General features: G+C 40.1%; 1 non-coding gene across 1 annotated transcript; it reads left to right on the top strand.

Moving 5' to 3' along the window:
- Positions 1–8,325: 8,325 nt before the first annotated feature.
- LOC149457699 (U6 spliceosomal RNA) lies at positions 8,326–8,432 on the top strand. Its single transcript, XR_016313591.1, has one exon. It is a non-coding gene; the product is annotated as a U6 spliceosomal RNA (small nuclear RNA).
- The last annotated feature ends 254 nt before the right edge of the window (positions 8,433–8,686 follow it).

Here is an 8,686-nt window from a genome sequence, read left to right as displayed (position 1 = left end):
GCAAGAAACACATCACATCTAATATTTAAAATGTTACTAAACCCAGGACCCTGCATTCACTATATCTGGTCTCCCACAGTACACAGAACATGGAAATGCAATTATTTTAGTAAGTATAAATGTCTAAATACCTTTTCTCATCAGCAGTTAGAACAGTCTTGTGACTTCTATCAGTGTCCAGCAAAGCACTGGTTAAAGCTTGTAGGAGGAGTTTTCATTTTACTCTAGGAGGATGCAGGACCCCTGATCTCTGTCTGGATAGTGATGATTGGCCCTGTGCTGATCACATGCAATCTCCCAAGAAAAAAAACTCTCTAGCAATACACACCAAACTGAGCATGTGACTCTAAACCTCTGCTCTATTAAGAGATATTTAGGGAACAATGGAAGAAGGGGAGGATCAGAGAAGACAAAAGCAAACATCCTTTTTACACAATGTGAAGAATTAACCTCTTAGGTTCCACAGTAAGCATAACAAGCATGTTTTACTGCATATACAGATTGATTTTACTGTTGTGGGTTTAGTAACACTTTAAGTGTGACTATCCCACCTGGGCTAAATGATGTACAGTAGTTATTTACAAGCCGTTTTTATAGTTAATTGGATATGTTAAAAAGTTTTGGTATGTAGAAATAGGGTTTTACTAGGCTTCAATAAGCTCTTTAAACCACTATGTTCATTTAAAGAAAGTAGAACAATAAACAGGAGTCCAGCTATAACAATGTTTAACCTCCCTGGCGGTATTCCTGAGTGTAGCTCGGGGTGAAATTTCAGTACCAAAAGCGGTATCCCCGAGCTACACTCGGGCTTACCATGCGGCGTTGCTCAGGGATTCCCTGCAGCGCTTACCTTGTCCTTCGCTCCCGCGATGTGTCCCTGCAGCATCCCCGGCCATCTCCTCCGGCCGATGCCGGCATCTGGCTTCTGTGTTCCGGTCCCTGTGACGTCGGGATGTACGGGGGCCAGAACCGGCGGCAAATTAAAAAAATGTCATTTTTTTGTAAGCAAATATTACATAGCAAAACATTGCTGTTTCAAAGCATTTCACATGCATTTTGTCCCTAGTGCTTTGTCCTGTGCCCTGCCTGCATTTTGACTGTTCTTTATGCCTGGAAACTTAGAAAAGGCCATGGCGTCCAAAAAGCGTCCTTTTAGGTCAAAAGCGGGTTTAGAACAGCTAGAGAACAGCGATAGTAAATCCGAACCACTTGCAGAATTGAGTGATAATGATTTGTGGGGAAATTCATCATCAGACACTGAAAACTATTTTGCGACTTTGCTCAGTGATGTGCGAACTTGGCGCTATATTTCAAATTTCAGTGTTTTTGGTTTGATTATAATATTGAATTAAATGTAATATTATTATTATATTATTATTTTTTATGATTATTAAATTTTAATTTATGATTTTGTGTTTCAAGTTTTATCATATCTGGAATGTTTACTAGACTCTTGTTTGGACAGATTTCAGTGAGTTATTCCTAAAAATGACAGGCCTACAATAAAAAAACTACATATTTCCATGCAAAATAATGGTACCGCTTTCAGCACCAAAAATCTGAAATAATCATACCACCAGGGAGGTTAAGGTATAGATGCTGTGTGACTTGGTTCTTGGACAATCCACATATCTGACTGTGATATGTACCATGTCATATGTTCCTGTAATGTATTTCATTTAAATGTATCACTATTCTCTTGAGGGCTGCTCTGTTTTGGGGTCCCCCTAAGCTCTGCGCAGCTAGGCAACACACATTTTCTTTGCTTGCATCCACAGTCGGTAAACAGATCATGAGCTTGAATTTTGTTATTTTATTAGGGGGAAATTACTTGGATGGGGTAATAGGGATTACGAAGGGGACAACTTCCTTCCTACAGTATATATTACCAAAGTACCGTATTTTTCGCTCCATAAGACGCACTTTTTTCCCCCAAAAAAAGGGGGGGAAATGTCAGTGCGTCTTATGGAGCGAATATAAAGTGGCCAGTCCGGTATTTCTGCCGGCACCATGTCAGAATACCGGGCCGGCCGCTCAGCTGTTCTCACCTGCAGGGCCTTATCTGCTCCTCGCACCAGCGCTGCAGTCTTCCCGCGCTGGCTTCTGTGACAGCCGGGTGCCCACTGCGCATGTGCTGCACTTTGTGAATGATCCGGTGTCTTCTGGAACACATGACAGGTCCCAGAAGGCGCCGGGCCATTCACAAAGTGCAGCGCTTCTCGCGCATGCGCAGTGGGCACCCGGCTGTCACAGAAGCCGGCCCAGGAAGAAGAGAGAAGGACAACTCCGTGGAAGTGGGAGCGGGTACCTGTCAAATTCAGGTACCCGCTCCCCCTCCCTCCCCAAAGGTCAGCAGTCTCTGGTCATTCCTTGCACTGTCTACAGTCTCTGGTCATTCCTTGCACTGTCTACAGTCTCTGGTCATTCCCTGCACTGTCTTCAGTCTCTGGTCATCCCCTGCACTGTCTGCAGTCTCTGGTCATTCCCTGCACTGTCTGCAGTCTCTGGTCATTCCCTGCACTGTGTCCACAGTCTCTGGTCATCTCCTGCACTGTGTCCGCAGTCTCTGGTCATCTCCTGCACTGTGTCCGCAGTCTCTGGTCATCCCCTGCACTGTGTCCGCAGTCTCTGGTCATCCCCTGCACTGTGTCCGCAGTCTCTGGTCATCTCCTGCACTGTGTCCGCAGTCTCTGGTCATCCCCTGCACTGTGTCCGCAGTCTCTGGTCATCTCCTGCACTGTGTCCGCAGTCTCTGGTCATCCCCTGCACTGTGTCCGCAGTCTCTGGTCATCTCCTGCACTGTGTCCGCAGTCTCTGGTCATCTCCTGCACTGTGTCCGCAGTCTCTGGTCATCCCCTGTACTGTGTCCACAGTCTCTGGTCATCTCCTGTACTGTGTCCGCAGTCTCTGGTCATCTCCTGTACTGTGTCCGCAGTCTCTGGTCATCCCCTGTACTGTGTCCGCAGTCTCTGGTCATCTCCTGTACTGTGTCCGCAGTCTCTGGTCATCCCCTGTACTGTGTCTGCAGTCCATTGGTTCAGAATATTTTTTTTCTTGTTTTTCGCCTCTAAAACCTAGGTACGTCTTATGGTCAGGTGCGTCTTATGGAGCGAGAAATATGGTAGTTATACTTATTTAGATCCCTCGCAATTAAAATAGCTAAAAAAAATTTAGATGGGATTCAGAGAGGTGAATCATTTTATTTAGTTAAATTACACCCTAGGATTTCCCAAAAGGTTCTTTATATTTCACAACATTCTAGAGGATTACATCTACCACATTTTCCATCATCTTATTTAGAAGTTAGGTTTGCTCAAATCCCACAATTGAAAGTTCTTCACCCCATGATCCCAAAGATTAAATTTTAAATGGGTTCAATGTTTCAATATTATCTTCCCATACAATTTCTCACTCAGCCTTAACCCCTTCAACTCTTTGGTGGTCCAATTCCTACAATTATGGAATCTGTCTAAACATAAACACCAGTTAGTTCCCCTGTCTTTCCAGTGACTCTATTTTTAGGTCACCCCAAATTTGCTGCTGCTTTTTTCACTCCACGTAACTTTTCTTGGTGGATGTCAAATAAATGTACAACCTTTTCTACCCTCCAAGATAATTTTAGTTTTATTTTATTTTCAAGACTGCATATCCTTAAGATTCTATATTATGAAATGCATAGATATTATCAAATTGGGCAATGTTTGCCTCATATTACACTTTAACATGACCTAGACTTCCCCCTCCTTTTGAAAATATCTGTAAAAGTTCCCCTAGAGGGAAAGGCTTTATTTCTTTGCTTTATAACATGTTATTATCCAATGCCACAGTTGAAAAATGACATTTATGATAAGATGGGAACAGGAATGTGGAGAACAATTCTCTTTGGAGGAATGGTCAACTACTGTATGATAGGTATTCCCTGTAAATGCACACATTCTCCCTCTATTAAAGAAACTGCTATACAAGTTTAAACTAGATGGTATATTACACCATCTCAGTTACATAACATGTTGTCTGAGACCTCGGATTGCTGTTTTAGAGGCTGCAATGACAAAGGATCATTTTTTCATATATTTTGGAGTTGTGGAAAGCTACGACCAACATGGCAAAGAGTATCAACTTTAGCCTCTTATCATCTAATTCCATTTTTATCATTCCGCCCATGTGCTTATTATTTGCTCCTATTCCCAATGTACCTTCATCCTTAGAAACATTAATCCACACCCTATGTGTAGCAAAAATGTGGGCCAGTACATTTAATTGGAAAACTCCTGTACTTTTTGTACAGATTAAAGACAGGATCAGTGCTATTATGTTGTGAGAATTTTCACACGCTTTCCCATTCCATGCACACCCTTCATGCAAAATGGAATATCTGGTCATCTATATCAATACAATAGTGGACTAATATATATATATATAGATATATATATATATCTATATATATATATATTCTATGACATTGTTGGTACGATCACAACTGGTGTCTTATTTTCCACTCTCTCTCTTTTTTCTTTTCTTTTTTTTCTTTTACATTTTATTTCGTGTTTGTTATTAGATGAGCATATTATTTGAAAAAAAAAATTATCTATGATCTATGTTTATTATGACATTGTAAATTTATTGGCTCTTATGCCCCCTGAAGTTATGCTTTGTTTTTGTAAACATTGATGTTTTTATTTTCCAATTGTATCTGGCATACAATTTTTCTCAATTTCTCAATAAAGAAAGGTCAGCTGCTTATCCCCAATATAGTAAATTCAAGGAAAAGTTATCCCCTTGGGACTTTAATGCAGCTAACAAAATGTCACACATATGTTTACATAAAACAATTGTACACTTTATTTTACAAAATTTTCTAAAAGACTCATTACATATTAACCTCCCTGGCAGTATTTCCGAGTGTAGCTCGGGGTAAAGTTTCAGTACCACAAGCGGTAACCCCGAGCTACACTCGGGCTTACCATCCGGCGCTGCTCCGTGATCCCTCGATCACTTACCTTGTCCTGCGCTCCCGCGATGTCCCTCCTGCAGTGTCCCCGGCAATGTAATCCGGCGGATGCCGGCATCTGTCATCTGGGTTCTGTCGGGACGTACGGGGGAAGGAACGGCGGGAAATTGGAAAATGACAAAAAGTGACATTCACTAAAATCACATAGTAAAACATTACTATATCAAACCATTTCACATACATTTTGTCCCGAGTGCTTTGTCCTGTGCCCTGCCTGCATTTTTACTGTTCTTTCTGCCTGGAAACTGAGAAACGTCCATGGTGTCCAAATAGTGTCCCTTTAGGTCAAAAGCAGTTTTAAACCAGCTAGAGAACAGCGATAGTAAATCAGAACCACTTGCAGAATTGAGTGATGATTCGTGGGGAAATTCGTCATCAGACACTGAAAACAATTTTGCGACTTTGCTCAGTGATGTGCGAACTTGGCGCTATATTTCAAATTTCAGTGTTTTTGGTTTGATTATATTATTGAATTAAATTTATTATTATTATATTATTATTTTTTATGATTATTTATTAAATTCTAATTTATGATTTCGTGTTTCAAGTTTTATCCTACCTGGGATGTTTACTAGACTCTTGTTCGGACAGATTTCAGTGAGTTATTCCTAAAAATTACAGGCCTACAAAAAAAAAAAAAAAAACATTTTCCATGCAAAACAATTTACCGCTTTGAGCACAGAAATATGGACATAATCATACCGCTAGGGAGGTTAAAATTACATTAACAGTTCTGACACAATTTCTTCGGCATAGTCCCCTCTAACCATAGGTTCACACCTAAGTGTTTAATGCAGCGTTTTGCAGAAATGCAGTACAGTCCATTTAACATGATTTCCTATGGGACAGGTTCACATCTCCGCATTTTCACCGGATGCATTTTTTTGAAAGGGTCAGGGACTTTTTGAACGCAAAACGTTGCATTTTTTATTCTATAGACTTCAATTGGAATGGTGCAGAAAAGCATATATTGCATTTTTTATGCGTTTTTTTTAATGAATATTTGTGTTTCAAATTTGCCTAGAAACAAAAAAAGTTTATGAAAACAAAAATGCAAAACGCATCAAAAACGTGTCAAAAACGCAAGTGAAAAAATGCAAAACGCAATACAGAAACTCAACCTGCATAGATGTGAACCTAGGGTTAGGGTTGAAAAAATCTGATTGTATACAGCATATTCCTCAATGGCCCCGACACGTTTCAATCATTCCAATCCGAGATCTTCTTCACGGGGCATAAAAAGAAGGGGAGGTCTAAATGAACATATTCGAAATAATAACAAATCATGTGTAGTTCTACCAACAATAGTTATATGTTCTCCATTTTCATACCTACAAAGCATCAATTGAACAACTAGCATGTATCAGAGCAATCCTAAAAACAATGGCTTTTACCACAGAAATGCATACCTCAATAAATGGTGTGGGTAACCTGAAATATTTCTCAAACAGTTTATAAACAAGAAAAATATTCCATTTAGGTTTAATTTTGGTTTACTCCTAATGAGAACAGAAATTAATTTATAGAAGGCTTAAAGCAGATTGATTGCTTATGGTCAGAGCAACTGGCTTTGCAAAGGGGATATCTGCCTGTGTCCCTTTTTTTCTCTTTATTTTTTTTCTTTTTGTTTTGCTTGTAGTTTGTGTATACCAGTTAAAGAGCTAACTAGAGAATATACTACCTGTGGTGTCATTTAGGAGGTGTGTCCCTAATTTTTGTCCCTAAACCAGTTTGGTCTTCTCCTTGAACCACTTGGGCTAGGTGGTTGCCATCTCTAGAGGATGGTCAGGTACCTTCACTTAACACATGAAGATATGTTAATATGTTTGTTATATTGATAAACTGTGTGATTACTGATTTTTTACTTTCATTGATGCTTATAGAGCAGCTATTCTCCCCTTGTCTGCTCCTGAAAAAGTGGAATAATATCCAGGCAATGCATAGAGCTTTACAGAGTCTATCTTAAAGAGCCATGTAGCAAATCCTAAGAAAGTTACAGGTGGGTTATTATTTGAATTAAAAAAGTGTGTGTGTGGGGGGGGGGTTATTTGTATTTGATTGTAATAAATATTCATCATTGCTTGTAAAAACATGGAGATTACTTCTTAGAATATTCAAAGTCTGCAGATAGCTATACTCTACCTAAAAAAAATAAAATTATATATATATATATTATACAGGGTGTCCTCAAAGTCTCATCTACATAATAAAAAAAGTCTCAGTCCATATAATATGAGAGGGGGAGAAGACATTGTGTGTGTGTGTGTAGAAAGAGGTGGCCAACACGTAGAGAACGTTTTGTAAAGTTTTGTAATTCATATTTTGTAACTAAAGGTACATTAAGCTACAATTTCCCTATATATACAGTGTGTGTGTATATATATACAGTTGCAAGAAAAAGTATGTGAACCCCTTGGGATTACGTGGAGTTTTGCATGAATTGGGCATAAAATGTGCTCTGAACGTCATCTAAGTCACAACAATAGAAGAACACAGTCTGCTGAACATAATACTACACAAACATTAGATGTTGCCATGGTTTAATTGCACATAACATGTAAACATTCACAGTGCAGGGAGGAAAAAGTATGTGAGGCCCTAGCTTAATGACTTCTCTCAGAGCTAATTGGAGCCAGGAGTGAGCCAACCTTGACTCCAATCAGTGTGATGATATTGGATGTGTTGCTGACAGCTGTCCTGCCCTTAAAAAACACACACCTGTTTTGGGCTTACTGATTTCAAGAAGCACTGTCTGATGTGAACCATGCCTCGCAGAAAAGAGCTCTCAGAAGACCTACCATCAAGAATTGTTGACTTGCATGAAGCTGGAAAGGGTTACAAAAGTATTTCCAAAAGCCTTGATGTTCATGTGTCCACGGTAAGACAGACTGTCTACAAATGGAGAAAGTTTAGCACTGTTGCTACTCTCCCTAGGCGTGGTCGTCCTGTAAAAATGACTGCAAGAGCACAGCGCAGAATGCTGCATCAGGTAAAGAAGAATCCCAGAGTGTCAGCTAAAGACCTGCAGAAATCTCTGGCACATGCTAACATTTTTGTTGCCACATCCACAATAAGGAAAACATTAAACAAGAATGGAGTACATGGGAGGACACCACGGAGGAAGCCATTGCTGTCCAAAAAGAATATTGCAGCACGTCTGAAGTTTGCAAAAGAGCACCTGGATGTTCCACAGCACTACTGGCAAAATATACTGTGGACAGATGAAACCAAGATTGAGTTGTTTGGGAAGAACACACAACACTATGTGTGGAGAAAAAAAGGCACAGCGCACCAACATCAAAACCTCATCCCCCGTGCTCGCTTCGGCAGCACATATACTAAAATTGGAACGATACAGAGAAGATTAGCATGGCCCCTGCGCAAGGATGACACGCAAATTCGTGAAGCGTTCCATATAAAAAAAAAAAAAAAAAAAAAAAAAAACCTCATCCCCACTGTAAAACATGGCGGAGGGAGCATCATGGTTTGGGGCTGCTTTGCTGCCTCAGGGCCTGGATGGATTGTTGTCATTGATGGGAAAATGAATTCCAGAGTTTATCAAGACATTTTGCAGGAAAACGTACGACCATCTGTCCGCCAACTGAAGCTCCGCAGAGGATGGGTGATGCAACAGGACAATAACCCAAAGCATACAAGTAATTCAACAAAACAATG

Source organism: Staurois parvus, unplaced genomic scaffold (assembly GCF_062004578.1).
Source record: "Staurois parvus isolate SC_StPar_1 unplaced genomic scaffold, SC_StPar_1.0 ptg000306l, whole genome shotgun sequence".
Lineage (NCBI taxonomy): Eukaryota > Metazoa > Chordata > Amphibia > Anura > Ranidae > Staurois > Staurois parvus.
This window is presented reverse-complemented; position numbering and strand designations above follow the sequence as displayed.